A 15,668-nucleotide genomic window follows, 5' to 3' on the forward strand; every position below is an offset into this window, starting at 1 on the left:
CAAGTACTTCATATAATAAAAATAAATATTGCAGATGCTAGAAATCTAAAATAAAATCAGAAACTGAAAGAGAATCTCAACAGGTCTGGTAGCATCTGTGGAGACAAAAACAGAGTGAATGTTTGAAGTCCAATATCACTCCTGTTTAGAACTTCCTATGTCAGTCTGTACTGCATTTTGCTTTTTTACATTCTGCTATTCATTACCTGATATATATTCATTCGGCATTTCTGGATTTTAGCAATTTATTGAGGTTACCATGAAGGACCCCCCTTCTCAACGTCTTCCCTCACCTGAGGCATGGTGATCCTCATGTTCAACCACCACTAGCTGTGTCTCTAATGAGAAACCAGCCTAGAATTACTATAGTGACTTTGCCTTTATTTTCTCTGTGGATTTGCAGTGGATTTAATTTTATACTTCAGTAACTCGGGGACAATCTCCTCTGCCGAATGCATTATAAATTTGTATAATGCTTGTTGTGTTTTTAAAAGTTGCTATGCTGAAATCAATTGTTCAGTGGGAGCCAGAATGAGTAGGTGTTACGCCACTGTCTATTAGTATGAAATATTACAGAAAATCAGGAATCGACTTAGGGCTTTTGCCCGAAACGTCGATTTTACTGCTCCTCGGATGCTGCCTGAACTGCTGTGCTCTTCCAGCACCACTAATCCAGAATGAGAGTAATAGCTGCTCTAAAATGAGCTTATATGTGTTTCTGGACAACTGATCAATAAATTCAACCTACATAGTGAGAGTTGGATTATAATCTGTGGCATAGCATGTTATCTGAATATTTAATTTTTGGTCAAACTGTGGTACTGGGGGTTTTACTTGTTTACGTTTGTGGTCTGAAAGGTATCATGAAACACTTAAATAAGAAAATTTTTGGACATGAAATGGCAGTTCCAATAAGGGAACAATATTATTGATATACCAGGGGAGGTTCTTCTGCAAGTTGAAATGTGTGAATAAATTACCACTTTTAACTAATGTAATTAATTTATTTAAATTACTTGGATGGCTTTGATCTAATTAACTGTTAAACGACCTTGGATGGACTTAGTATTATTAACTGTCAACCTATTAACAACATACTTTGATGAGAGGGAGGTCACACCTAATTCGAAGCATATAAATTCCCAAATGTCTTTGCATCTGTATATCAGATAATGACTAGTGATTTCAAGCAGAGTGAACGAATCATGTTTTGTACAATGAATTTCAGCTGATGTGAGCTTAAAAGAGCCAAAAGAAATGGCATTTAAACAAAAGAGCACAATCAGGACAAAATGCAGCAAATTTGAACCAGACCAAACTTGCAGTGGTGCTGTCTACAGTCAATGATCCATTAATAACTTGATTGTCCTGCAGTAGTCATATGTGTCTATATGTAGCAAGATTTGGATAATATCCAGGCATGGACTGATAAATGACAGGTAATATTTGCACTGCACAAGTGCCAGACAATGATTATCACAAACAAATGAACCTAACCATCTCTCCTTGACATTCAAAGCTTAGGAAGTGATGTTGTAGTAATAATGTCAGTGGACTAGAAATCCAAAGACTGAGCCAAATAGTCTGTGGACGTGGGTTCAGATTGCACTTGGCAGCAGGTGGAATTTAAAGTACGATTAATTAATGGGGAATATGAAGCATAGCTCCAGAACAGTGCCATAGGACTACCATGGATTTATATCAAAATCTACCAAGCTTACTTTTTCTACATGTCACTTCAGGCTCACAGCAATGTAGTTGACTCTTAACTGTCCTCTGAAATGGCCAGTAAGATGAAGTGAGGACTGCAGATGCTGGAGAGTCAGAGTAAAAAAATGTGACACTGGAAAAAACAGAGCGGATAGGCAGCATCAGGAATGTGGGCTTTTGTCTGAAACGTCAACTCTTCTGCTCCTTGGATGCAGCCTGACCTGCTGTGTTTTTTTCCCAGCACCACACCTTTGGACTCTGAAATGGCCGAGCAAGCCGTTAAGTTCAGAGGCAATTAAGGACAATTAATGTTATCAGTAACAACCAGTCACCATGAAAGAATAAAGAAGCAGCATTACCATTGCTGAATTCTTCCACCATGAACCAGTTATGGATCAATTACATGAATACTGTGGCTACAAGAGCAAATCAAAGACTAAGAATTATGCAATGAATAATTCATCTAGCAAATGCCTGTCCACCATCCAAAAGGCACAAGTTATTGGAATACTCTTCACTGCTGGGAAGAATGCAGCTCCAACGACACTCAAGAGGCTTAACACCATCCAGGCCAAAACAACCTTCTTGATTAGAACTCCACCCATCACCTTCAACATTCACTCCTTTCAGTGATGCAGAGTGGCAGCAGTGTGTATTATGAAGTTGAAAGTTTGTACTGTACCTTTAAGAGAGAGTGAATGCTGTTCTGAACAGAGAGCTTACAAGCACCTGTGTATATGACTAGATGACAGTCCCAGTGTGTACTGGAAAATTTAAACAAAATTGAAAATTGCAAATTCAGAGAATGTTGATCTTTACCAAAGTTGCCACTGTAATTTTGACTATTTTATTTGGGAAGTTTCATTTAGAGAACATATTTTAAAATATTCAGTATTTGTTTCCCACAAATATTTGAGATTTAAATCTAAACAGGAACTGCCTCTTCAATTGCGAGAGCACAGGAAACATTTTGTTGTTTTCTTGCCGTTCCAGACTTTTGAAATACTTTTCCTGACAACTTTCACATTAGCCAAGTATCAATTTGTTAAAGGAAAGTAAGTTTTGAATAACCTGAATGAGGTACCAAATGTTTTGATTTTAGGACCATTGATCATTGTTTATAATTGACTAATTGACTAAATTGTTTAGGCATTACAATTTAGAAGTTTATGAATTATATAAAACTTGATAGTACCATAAATAGTGAACAGAGTAATAGACTTCAAGGATTCAAAGAATGTTGAAATAGGCAGGCACAATTTAGTGTAATTAAATGTGTGACTGTCTTCAGGCTGATAACCACCTTGGCAGGGAGGGAATGAGAGAGGAAATGCAAAGATACTTTCAGCAGCTAACATCTTCTCTAGAGTTTCTTCATTAACAAGTAAATCATGCCTTCAGACCACCACCCACCCCTCCACAACCTGATCCAACGGATTCAATCAGTTCCCTAGTCATGAGCACGAAAAGTGAAGAGGTTAACAACAATGAAGAAGAGGTCGGTATGCTACAGACATTAAACCACGTGAGCTTTACCTTGTCTTTCGAACATTTAAGGGATATGAAGGTTCACTGATCAAGCTAACATCACAACAGCCAGTTGGCTTTGTTACATTTAACAGCGGGGCGGGAGCAGAAGCAGCAAAGAATGTTGCGTTCACCAGGCCTGCTACTGCACTGCGCACTCAGATGTGCTGGTATCCTCCATCTGAAGCATCTACAGAAGGATGGAAGTCTCATCAGTTTTGTTAAGTATTTAACTGCCCTTATCCAAGAATTCAGATTTCTCAGAGGAGTGATGCACAAGGACTGACTGAATATTGTTTTCAGGTTGGACTTTACTAAAAGGGATTTTGGAGAACTGGCTTGTTTCCATTCGACTTGGAGGGGATGGAGTGATCACGAAAGACTGTGGATTTAAGAACTTTACTGGTGAATTATTTTCCACATGGGAGGATTCTTCAAACTCTATTTACTGTAACGGATTAGTAATTTTTGTTGTTATAATCATTGTATGCTGTGTCAATAACTTCCTTAAATACTGGCTGTCAAAGTCTCATGAAACCTAGTAGTGCCATCTCAGTGGTTATCATGAAATGATAAAAGGAGGGAATGACAATGTGTATAGGGTGTAAGCAGGCAGGGAAAGAGTTAAGTTCTGAGTTTTGAGAATCAAGAGGTTCAGCTGAACATGACTCAGATCAGATAAGGACTTACAGTTAACAATGGGGTGCTGGAGGCAAGGGTAATAGGTTAACAAGGTTGAAAAGCATTCATTTTGTAGAACCATTTAACAAGATGAGGTAGCATTCAGTATGCAATGTCACTTAACAAGGTGAAAAGTATTCATTACGTGAAGTCAGTCATTCATTGTGTAACAGCATATGGCTTAATCTTTACTATTGACACTCGCTGATTGTAACGGTCACCCAATCAATATGTATGCTGCCGTATCTGGATGCTCCTCCCTGTAAAATGACTACATAGTTCATTGAGAAACCGCTATCCCAGAGAGGACCGTGAACTCATGTGCCAGTGCACATGGGCGATCATTCTGTCTCCCTCCAGGGCCCAGAATAAAGATGAAGGAGGTAAAACCATACTGTGACACTGAGCGTTTTGTTTTGACTAAGGAGTGGAATGGGACGACACCACCATGTGTCCATTATGTTCCAAATTTGTCTTTGAGCTTCTGCCTGGAGCTATTGGAATGGTGATTCTTTACTTGGGACCTTGGGTTGTTCTGCCAGTCAATGAAGACATTTTTTGTTCTAGAACTGCACATATGTCAGTATTGTTTTCATTGGTCCAGTCCTGGTGGCACTGATGCTGAAACCTAATATTCTGGACACAGCAGTCTAATAGACCAGAAGAGGACCATTTGCTTTTCTAACTCCATTTTTCCTAATGGTACTTCAAGATATCAAAGTGACAGCTAACCCAGGCATCATATTTCCCAAAATAATTATCTTTCAACTTTCAAGATGTAGTTAGGACTTCACAGACTTTTCTCTGTGCTGGGGGATTTCAAGACGAGGAAATATATTTTTAAAATGAGAGGAGAAAGGTTTTAAAAGGACATAAGGGACAACCTTTTTACACAGAGAATGGTTCGTGCGTGGGATGGACTTCCAGAGGAAATGATGGTTTGGGGTACAGTTCCAAATACATTTTGATAAGTACATGAAAACTTTGGACGGATGCGAGCCAAACATAGGCAGGTGGAACTAGTTTAGTTTGGGACTATGGTTGACATGGACTGATTGGGCCAAAGGGTCTGTTTCCCTGCTTTATGACTTATAATCGAACGTTTTCTGAATGTCATTTTTGGATTCAAAAGTCAGGCATAAATGCAGGAAGCATAAAAGAAAGCAGGGTATTACTTAAACAGGGAATGACTGCAAAATTCTGAGGTGCATAAGGATTTAAGTGTCCTAGTTGATCTCCCTCTCAAAGGAGGTAATCAAGAAGGCTTGTGGGATGCTCTATATTGTGAGAGGAAGTGAACATGGAAGCAAGAATGCTATGCTTCAGTTATACACATTAATGGTAACGTTCTTATGTTCTCCATCATTGGAAATATTTGTGATCTGACCCCTTTGTTATTCAATTGTCCACTGGTTTAGTAGATACTTAAGGTTGAAATCTGATTATGGTATGCTGCATGCATGTATACCTTTGCTGTAGCATCACCTGTCCGACCTGTCCCTCTTCTTTCCCACCTATCTGCTCCACCGTCTTCTCTGACCTATCACTATCACCCCTCACCTTCATCTACCTATTGCATTCCCAGCTATTCCCCCCAGCCCCAAACTCCTCCTATTTATCTCTCAGCCCCCTTGCCCCCACCCCCCACCCCCAGCCCCATTCCTGATGAAGAGCTCATGCTCAAAACGTCGACTCTCCTGCTTCTCGAATGCTGCCTGACCGGATGTGCTTTTCCAGCACCACACTTTTCAACTCAATCACTTAACCAATCTATATCCTTTGCAGTCTCTTTAAGTTTTCCTCCCCATTTACTTTCCAACCTGGCTTTTCATTGTCAGCAAACCTGGTACCACCCACCACATGCGTTGCAGGTACTCGTAGTCTATCTCTTATGCTGCAGGCAAGGATCCTTCGAGGCACAGTACATTAGCGAGACCAAACAGATGCTATGACTACAGATGAATGGACACCGCGCAACAATTGCCATTCAGGAATGTTCTCTACCAGTCAGGGAACACTTCAGTGGTCAAGGACATTCAACCTTGGATCTTCTGGTGACCATCCTCCAAGGCGTACTTCAGGATCTGCAGCAACACAGAGTCTCCAAGGAGAGGCTGATAGCCTAGTTTGGTACCCATGAAGATGGCCTCAACTGGGATCTTGGCTTCATTTCAAACTACAAGTGACCCCACTACATTATTCACACACACATACTCATTCTTACACACGATCACACTCACAGTCATGCAGACCGTCTCTCTCACGCGCACACCCCACACTCTCATGTCCACATATTCTCACAGGCACATACTCTGTCACACTTGCGTGCACACAGACTCTCACATACTTTCCCTTTGTCCCAAACACACGCACACACACACACATGCACTCTCTCTGTCCCTCACACGAACACATATAATGGGATGAATGTGCATTTGGAGATACATTCTATTTTGTTCAAAAAGCAAACAATCTTTGGGAATTAGTGCATGTGACATTTTATAAATTCCTGCTTCGGAAATAGAACCAGTCTGAGTTGGGTTGGAATACAGACAGACTCTAACTTCACACCTTTCATACATTGTTTGAGCTGAGATGTCACTTTTTTATTATAAAACCTTAAGTTATCTCGGGAGTGTGACTTGGAAGTAGTTCTAGGCTTTGCATATTAATGAATCAAAACCTGCAATCCATTCTAAGTGATTAAAGACTTAACAGCAATCTAGATTTGTTCAATACATTGCATCAATTGTATGACACTTTGATCTTTTACTATAAATTCTGTGCCCAACGATCCTGCACCACTAGCTACCTGACAAAGGAGCAGCACTCCAAAAGCCTGTACTTGCAAATAGACTTGTTGGACTATAATCTGGTGTTGTGTGATTTTTAACTTTATCCTTAACAATGGATTATAACATTTTCCCAAACAAACTTTCAAGTACACTGCTAAGGAGATAATAATGGTGCTAAAAAGCTAATACAAACAAAAATAGAAAATAAATTGCTGGAGATACTCAACAGATCTGGCAGTGCCTGTGGAGAGAAAACAGTTAACATTTCAAGTCCTGTGATCCTTCTTAGAACTGCAGTTCGTGTGTTTGTTTGTTTCAGATCTCCAGCATCCACAGTTCTTTGTTTTATAATAGCCTCAATATCAGCATGCCAGTTTGTGAAATTTAAATTGAGTTAATGAATACATCTTTAATTGAAAGTTAATTTCAGTAATGCTATCATGATTCCAGCTGATGTTATTCCTAAATGAACCTCACTGTAATGCAAATCTGTCTGGTTTACTGACCAAGGTCCAAGGATATAGTTGGAGGCTCAAAGGCCAGCAGATAAAGCTGTAACAATACTCGGCAAAAGAGGAAGTGCTTCCCGTATGGCAACCATAGCCAGTGGGCCGGGTAGTAAAGTTCAAAATTACACAGGCTGGAGGGAGTTGGAGAGAACAGAATTGGAAGAGCGCAGAAATACGAGGACCTCTGGGGTGTACAGGTAGTTTAAATGGAATAGAATGTTTACTTGAGGAGGGAAAACAAATCGTAAACTAAGTTTATTAGGAGTAAATAAGGTCTGTCAGGAGAAAGCAGAATCCAGCAGGTGAATTTTATTATATTTATTTAATGAGTCTCTTAGATTGTTAATAAAACCCAGACTTCGGCACCCTTAACGCTGAACATTCGTATGGAATCATCTAAAGTATTAGCAACTATATAATAGGTTTACACTTGGAGGCAAGCTTTGTATGTAATGTATTCTTGAAACATGCATCCCATTAAATAGATTGATAGATATCTGAATTTCTCTCTCTTGTTAGAATAAATAATTTTATACATGTTAAGTAACATTCTATCCACAACTTCACTGAACTGGTCTGTATTTCTGAATCACTTCCTTTTGTTTGCTCAACATAATTGCAGTGTTCAATCAACAAACATAGAACAAAGTAACATTACGATTTCATGCAAGCAGACATTTAGGTTCAGTTGACAAGTATGTCTGGAAATTTCTGCTCTGTTTAGTCTGTGCATATGTACCAGTTAAGACAGTTCCTGGGCATACAGAATGTGAATGTTGACTCAAATGCTTTAGTGGCAAGAGGAATCTTTTGGCTTGTTGCCTGCAGTGTGAGCAATGTGACCCTCCAGTAATAAGATGTTTTTATACTTTGTAGCTTGCAATTTTGTATGATTATATTTGAAATAAAAATAGGATTCACTATTAACATTATATTTGAAGGTATAATTGGACTATAGAAGCTGCCTACCTAACCATTTGTTTTCTTCTCTTCAAATGATGAAGCACAGTTACTAACACTACAAATTTATGATGGACTTGAACTGTTGCCGTTCTGCTGATTGTTAATCCTAGTATCATGACTGGTGCAATCCTTTTTGTATAATATTCTTATTTTGTTGTGCTAGATGAGGTAAGGAAACATTAACTTTATTTAAGAAACATCTTACCATTGCTTCAGCTTGCCATGAGGCTCCATCTTTTTGAATCTCCCTGTCAAAGTAGGAGCTAACCTACAGAACTGTTCAACCTTCATCTCCAGCTCAAAACCAAGACCTCCTGAACTTCTGTCATTAAGCTGTAGTACAAGGATGACTCAGGAAACAAAGGTTCTCTACCAACCACTCCTGCCACACAATACTACCCACCCACCACACCCTGACTATCAAAATCCACTACACGATGACATTGACAATGCAATCCAATATCCAACTCCAGTGTGCCAGTGCAATCTTTGGACATCTGAGGAACAGTGACCAAAGTCCAAAACCTCCAACCCAGCAACGAGCTCACGATCTACAGAGCAGACATGGTCCCCACCCTCCTGTGTATATCAGAAACATGGACCATACACAACAGACACTTCAAAACCCTAGAGCTTTATCACCAATACTGCCTTCACAAAACCTTGGAAGCACACTGGCAAGAAAGAAGTACCAGTGAAAGCATCCTCTCCAAGACCAACATCCTCAGTATTGAGGCACTAGGCACATATGGCCAGCTGTGACAGGCAGGTCTCATTGTCTGTATGCCCAACACAAGATTCCTTAAAAAAGTGCTCTATTCTGAGCTCCACATTGGTAAGGAGGGCAAAGGAACTGCTGCAAACACACTCTGAAAGCCTCACTAGACAAATACAATACACCCACCAAGACATTGAAATCGCTTACCCTAGAATGCGCAAACTAGAGAAAAAGCATCCGCAGAGGCTCATAATCATTTTGTGCTGCACCATGTGGAGCACTTGGAGGCTAAGCACAAGAAGCGGAAAGGATCCAGAGTGCTGCACACACTCATGTCAAACACCATCGATGGCAGAGGCTAAACTATGAGGATTAGACTATTCAGCCACCACAAAACCCTGCCCCCAGACTGGAAGCAAGTCATCCTCAATCCTGAGAGACTGCCAAAGAAGAAGAAAACGTCTGTGTTGACTCATCATTTTGTTGTATTTTTAATTAAGATGTTTTGGATGGTGGAACGGGAAATGAAAGAAGCAAGCTTTTGAATATTGCCTAAATTTAAAAGTTTTTAAAATTGAAAATGTACTTCAGACAATGTTGGCGATTTTGTGTTTGAGGGAGCTCTTGTGGTGCAGTGGTAGTGTCCCTACCTTGGGTTCATGACCTACCTTCTCCAAAAGTGTGTAATAACATCTCTAAAAAGGTTGTTGAGAATATATCTAGTGATTTTGTTCATTTCAATTGAAATTACGTTGATTAAACTGAGTGGTCGTAAGGATTGACTGGATACAGTATTCTGATTGAAGGATTAAAAGGGGCTCTGTGATATTTTTAACATGCTCTTCCTCGACATGAATATGCAGTATGATTTATTCTCATATTTCACAGAATTTGCTGGCTTCTGCAACTAAAAACAACTTGTAGTTAACACTTTGGAATTGAATTTGCATACAACCTTGCACCTTCCTGAAGAAGGGCTTATGCCCGAAACGTCGATTCTCCTGTTCCCTGGATGCTGCCTGACCTGCTGCGCTTTTCCAGCAACACATTTTCAGCTACAACCTTGTACTATATTAGTTAATTGGTACTTAACTCGTATAGAATCATAGAATCCCTACAGTGTGGACGCACGCCATTTGGACTGCACTGACCCTCCAAAGAAAATTCTATCCAGATCCACCCCTTACTCTACCCTTGTAACCCAGCATTTCCCATAGTTAGTCCACCCAGCCTGTACATCCCTGGACACACTGGGCAATTTAGCATGGCCAATCCACTTAACCTGCACATCTTTGGACTATGGGAGGAAACCGGAAGACCTGAAGGAAACCCAAGCAGGCATGGGCGAATGTGCAAACTCCACACAGATAGGTAGTCGCCCAAAGCTGAAATTGATCCCAGGTCTGTGGCACTGTAAGGCAGCAATACTAACCACTGAGACACCATACCTCCCTGGTATGACAGTGAGTATTCTTTTCCAAAATTTTGAGTTGTAAAATGTCACATTATGGTTTCATAAAAGACAAAACTAAGGAGTTCCGCCTGAATGTAAGCAGCATTCACAATGGGATAGGTGATCTAAAACTGCAAATAGAGGCAGATGTTTATGATGTAATTGCCATTACCAAAACATAGATACACGTAACAAGAACTGGCAACTGAATATTCAAGGGTATTTGCAGATAAACGAAGAAAAAGGAGGGAGGGGGCATTGCACTGATAATACGAGATGGGATCTGTACATTAGTAACTAAGTATTTCAGGTCAGAAAAACAATGCGTGGAATCAATTTGGATGGAGCTAATAAACACCAACTGGGAGCAGATTTTGGTGGAATTATTTATCGGCCAGCAAATGGTGGAGTGGGGCAGGGTATAAATCAGGACATGGGAGAAGCTTGTAGCTTTTGAAGTATGGATGACTTTGGTCTGCGTATAGTTTGGGAAATCTAGCTGAGCATTAAAGCTGTGGAGGACAAGTTTCTGGAGTGTCTTAGGGTTGCTTCTTTAGAGCTGCATTTTGAAGAGCTTTGAGTTTGAGTTTGTTTGATTTATTGTTGTCACGTACTGAGATACAGTGAAAAGTGTTGTTTTGCATGTTACAGGCAGATTGTACAATGCAAAGTGTATCAGGCCAGCAGAATATAGTGCAGAATACAGTGTTACAGGAGCAGAGAAGGTGCAGAGAGAGAGATCGACATTTGAGAGGTCCGTTCAAAAGTCTGATAATAGCAGGAAAGAAGCTCTTCTTGAATCTGTTCATACATGTATTCAAACTTTTATATCTTCTATTATGGACCAGGCCAGACCACCTCAAAGTATTTTAAGAAGGTAGCCCAGACCCTAACTTTTTCTTATTTTAAAGGCAGATGTGAAATGGGTGGTCCAGGTGTGATGCAACTGGTCAAACCACTTGATTTTAAGCAAAACAGAATTCATTTAAACACCACAGATGAAACCAGAACAAAAGGAAACAAATTTAGAATAACTTAACTTATAGGTGAAAGATATAAGCAGGGTAGGTAAAGGTAAGATGTTTCCACTGGTTGCCGTGTCTAAACCACACAAATGAAAAATATAGTGTTACCATTAAGGAGATAGTGAGGATTGCAGATGCTGGAGAGTCAGTGTAGATCAAGTATGACGCTGATGAAGGATCCTGCCTGAAAGGTTGACTGTGGTGCTTTTCTGATGCTGCCTGACCCTCTGTTACCGTTAAGGATCAAGACAAAATTTATTTTTACTCACGAGAGCAGTGAACCTTCAGAACTCCCCATACCAGAAAGCTGAAGAAACCCAGCCTATATAGCAATGCAAAATGTGATGAAAACCCTATTCAGAGTCAACCCATATAAGGCTGCTGGACCAGATAACATCCCTAGCAGAGTTCTCAGAGGATGCTGTGACGTACTGGCAAATATTCTCACTAAACTGAGCAAAATGCCAACATACTTCAAGGCTGTTACCATTGTCCCAGTGCTGAAGAAGTCTTCAGCATCCTGTCTCAATGACTACTGCCTCATTGCACAAACACCCATCATCAAGGTTCATGGTTAGGCCTATCAAGACCCTGCTTCCCCCTGACTTAACACCCTGCACTTCGCATATCATCCCAACAGATCAGCTGATGATGCCATTTCCACCATCCTCCATCTGGCCCTTACCCACCTGGAGAAGAAGGACACCTACGTCAAATTACTATTCATAGACTTCAGTTCTGCATTTAACACTATCATTCCTCAGCACCTAGTTGGAAAGCTGAGTCTGCTGGGTCTAAATACCTCCCGTTGTAACTGGATCCTGGACTTCCTAACTGGGAGACCTTAGTCAGTCCAGATTGAGAACAGCATCTCCAACACCATCACACTGAGCACAGGGCGCTCCCAGAGCTGTGTGCTCAGTCCACTACTGTTCACCCTACTGACGCACGATTGTGCAGCGATGCACAGGTCAAATCACATCATCAAGATCACTGATGACACGACTGTATTGGATTTCATCATCAGGAATGACCAGTCAGCATACAGAGAGGAGGTGCAGTGGCTAACAGACCAGTGCAGAGCCAACAACCTATCTCTGAAGGTGGACAAAATGAAATAGATGGTTGTTGACTTCAGGAAGGCATGGAGCGACCATGCTCTGCTGGACATCGATGGCTCCCCTGTGGAGATTGTGCAGAGCACATAAAAGTGTATAAATCCCCAGGACCTGATCAGGTGTACCCTAGAATGCTGTGGGAAGCCTAGGGAAGTGATTGCTGAGATATGTGTATCATCGATAGTGACAGGTGAGGTGATTAGATTAGATTACTTACAGTGTGGAAACAGGCCCTTCGGCCCAACAAGTCCACACCGACCTGCCGAAGCGCAACCTACCCATACCCCTACATTTACCCCTTTAACCTAACACTACGGGCAATTTAGCATGGCCAATTCACCTGACCCGCACATCTTTGGACTGTGGGAGGAAACGGGAGCACCCGGAGGAAACCCACGCAGACACGGGGAGAACGTGCAAACTCCACACAGTCAGTCGCCTGAGTCGGGAATTGAACCCGGGTCTCTGGCGCTGTGAGGCAGCAGTGCTAACCACTGTGCCACCGTGCCACCCACCGTTCCACCGTGCTGGAAGAATGGAGGGTAGCTAATGTAGTGTCATTATTTAAGAATGGTAGTAAGGAAAAGCCAGGGAACTATAGACCGGTGAGCTAGATGTCGGTGTTGGGCAAGTTGTTGGAGAGAATCCCAAGGGACAGGATTTACATGTATTTTAAAAGACAAGGACTGATTAAGGATAGTCAACTTGGCTATGTGCGTGGGAGGTTATGTCTCACAAACTTGATTGAGTCTTTTGAAGAAGTAACAAAGCGGATTGATGAGGGCAGAGCAGTAGACGTGATCAATATGGAGCACTGTAAGGCGTTTGACAAGGTTCCTCATAGGACTTTGGTTAGCAAGGTTAGATCTCATGGAATACAGGGAGAACTTGCCTTTTGGATAGATAACTGGCTCGAAAGTAGAAGACAGAGGGTGATGGTGGAGGGTTGCTTTTCAGATTGGAGTCCTGTGACCAGTGGTGTACCACAAGGATCGGTGCTGGGTCCACTGCTTTTTGTCATTCATATAAATGATTTGGATGTGAACGTAGGAGTTATAGTTAGTAAGCTTGCAGATGACACCAAAATTGGAGATGTAGTGGACAACAAAGACAGTTACCTTAAATTACAACGGGATTTTGATCAGATGGGCCAATGGGCTAAGGAATGGCAAATGGAGTTTAATTTAGATGAATGTGAGGTGCTGCATTTGGAAAAGCAAATCATAGCAGACTTATACACTTCATGGTAAGGTCCATGGGAGTGTTGCTGAACAAAGACCTTGGAGTGCAGGTTCATAGTTCCTTGAAAGTGGAGTTGCAGATAGATAGGATAGTGAAGAAGGCATTTAATATACTTTCCTTTATTGGTCAGACCATTGAGTATAGGAGTTGGGAGGTCATGTTGCAGCTGTACAGGACATTGGTTGGGCTGCTTTTGGAATACTGCATGGAATTCTAACGGAAGGATGTTGTGAAACTTGAAAGGGTTCAGAAAAGATTTACAAGGATGTTGTATTACATGGACTCCGAGATCTCTCAGATCATCTACACTGCCAAGAATCTTACCGTTAACCTAGTACTCTTTATTCCTGTTGCTCCTTCCAAAGTGAATCACCTCACACTTTTCCCATTAAACTCCATTTGCCACTTCTTAAGCCCAGCTCTGCAGCTTATCTATGTCCTTCTGTAACCTGAACATCCTTCAGCACTATCCACAACTCCAATGACCTTAGTGTCATCTGCAAAATTCTAACCCATGCTTCTACGCCCTCATCCAGGTCATTTATAAAATGACAGACAGCAATGTACCCAAAACAGATCCTTGCGGTACACCACTAGTAACTGAACTCAAGGATGAACATTTCCCATCAATTACCACACTCTGTCTTCTTTCAGCTAGCCAATTTCTGATCCAAATAGTTAAATCACCCTCAATCCCATGCCTCTATATTTTGTGCAATAACCTGCCATGGTGAACCTTATCAAATGCCTTACTGAAATCCATATACATCATATTTTACTCTAATCCACCTGTTTGGTCACCTTCTCAAAGAACTCAATAAGGTTTGTGAGGCACAATCTACCCTTCACAAAACTGTGTTGACTATACCTAATCAACTTATTCCTTTCTAAATGATTATGAATCCTATCTTTTATAACCTTTTCTAACACTTTACCCACAACCGAAGTAAGACTCACTGGTCTATAATTACTGAGGTTGTCTCTACTCCCCTTCTTGAATAAGGGGGCAACAGGTGCTATCTTCCAGTCTTCTGGCATCATTCCTGTAGACAATGACGACATAATGATCAAAGCCAAAGACTCTGCAATCTCCTCCTTGGCTTCCCAGAGAATCCTAGGATAAACCCTAGGCGGCACGGTGGTTAGCACTGCTGCCTCACAGCGCTGGGGACCCAGGTTCAATTCCTGCCTTGGGCAACTGTCTGTGTGGAGTTTGCACATTCTCCCCGTGTCTGCGTGGGTTTCCTCCAGGTGCTCCAGTTTCTTCCCACTGCCCAAAAAATGTGCAGGTTAGGTGAATTGGCCATGCTAAATTGCCCGTAGTGTTAGATGAAGGGGTAAATGTAGGGGAATGGGTCTGGGTGGGTTGCTCTTCGGAGGGTCAGTGTGGACTTCTTGGGCTGAAGGGCCTATTTCCACACAAAGGAATCTAATCATCAACCCCATCCTGCCCAGGGAAGTTATCTTTTTTCACACTTTCCAGAATTGCTAACACCACCTCCTTGTGAACCTCAATCCCGTTTAGTCTAATAGTCTGCATCTCAGTATTTTCTTCAACAACATTGTCTTTTTCCAGCGTGAATACTGCCAAAAAGTACTCATTTAGCACTTCTCCTGTTCCCTTGGACTCCATGCACAACTATCCACTACTGTCTTTGATTACCCCACATCTTAATCTTGTCATTCTTTTATTCCTGATATGCCTACAGAAGACTTTAGGGTTTTCCTTGACCCTATCTGGCAACAACTTCTCATGTCCCCTCCTGGCTCATCTTAATTCTCTCTTTAAGTCTTTCCTGGCTAACTTGTAACCTCAAGTGCCCTAACTGAGTCTTTACGTCTCATCCTAACATAAGGCGTCTTCTTCCTCTTGACAAGAGATTCAACTTCTTTAGTCAACCATGGCTGTCTTGCTCGACCACTTCCT

At 41.3% G+C, this 15,668-nt stretch overlaps 1 protein-coding gene across 7 annotated transcripts in view; it reads left to right on the forward strand.

Moving 5' to 3' along the window:
* ldlrad4a (low density lipoprotein receptor class A domain containing 4a) overlaps positions 1 to 15,668 on the forward strand; it is a 241,127-nt gene that overhangs the window by 167,868 nt on the left and 57,591 nt on the right. Inside the window, exon 1 of one of the 7 annotated variants that reach the window (XM_043687716.1) lies at positions 7,234 to 7,419. The exons of 5 other annotated variants lie outside the window; for them this stretch is intronic. The gene's annotated coding sequence lies outside the window, so the exon portion shown is untranslated. One more of the 7 variants, XM_043687719.1, reaches the window with a different exon arrangement.

This window comes from Chiloscyllium plagiosum, chromosome 4 (genome assembly GCF_004010195.1).
Source record: "Chiloscyllium plagiosum isolate BGI_BamShark_2017 chromosome 4, ASM401019v2, whole genome shotgun sequence".
NCBI lineage: Eukaryota > Metazoa > Chordata > Chondrichthyes > Orectolobiformes > Hemiscylliidae > Chiloscyllium > Chiloscyllium plagiosum.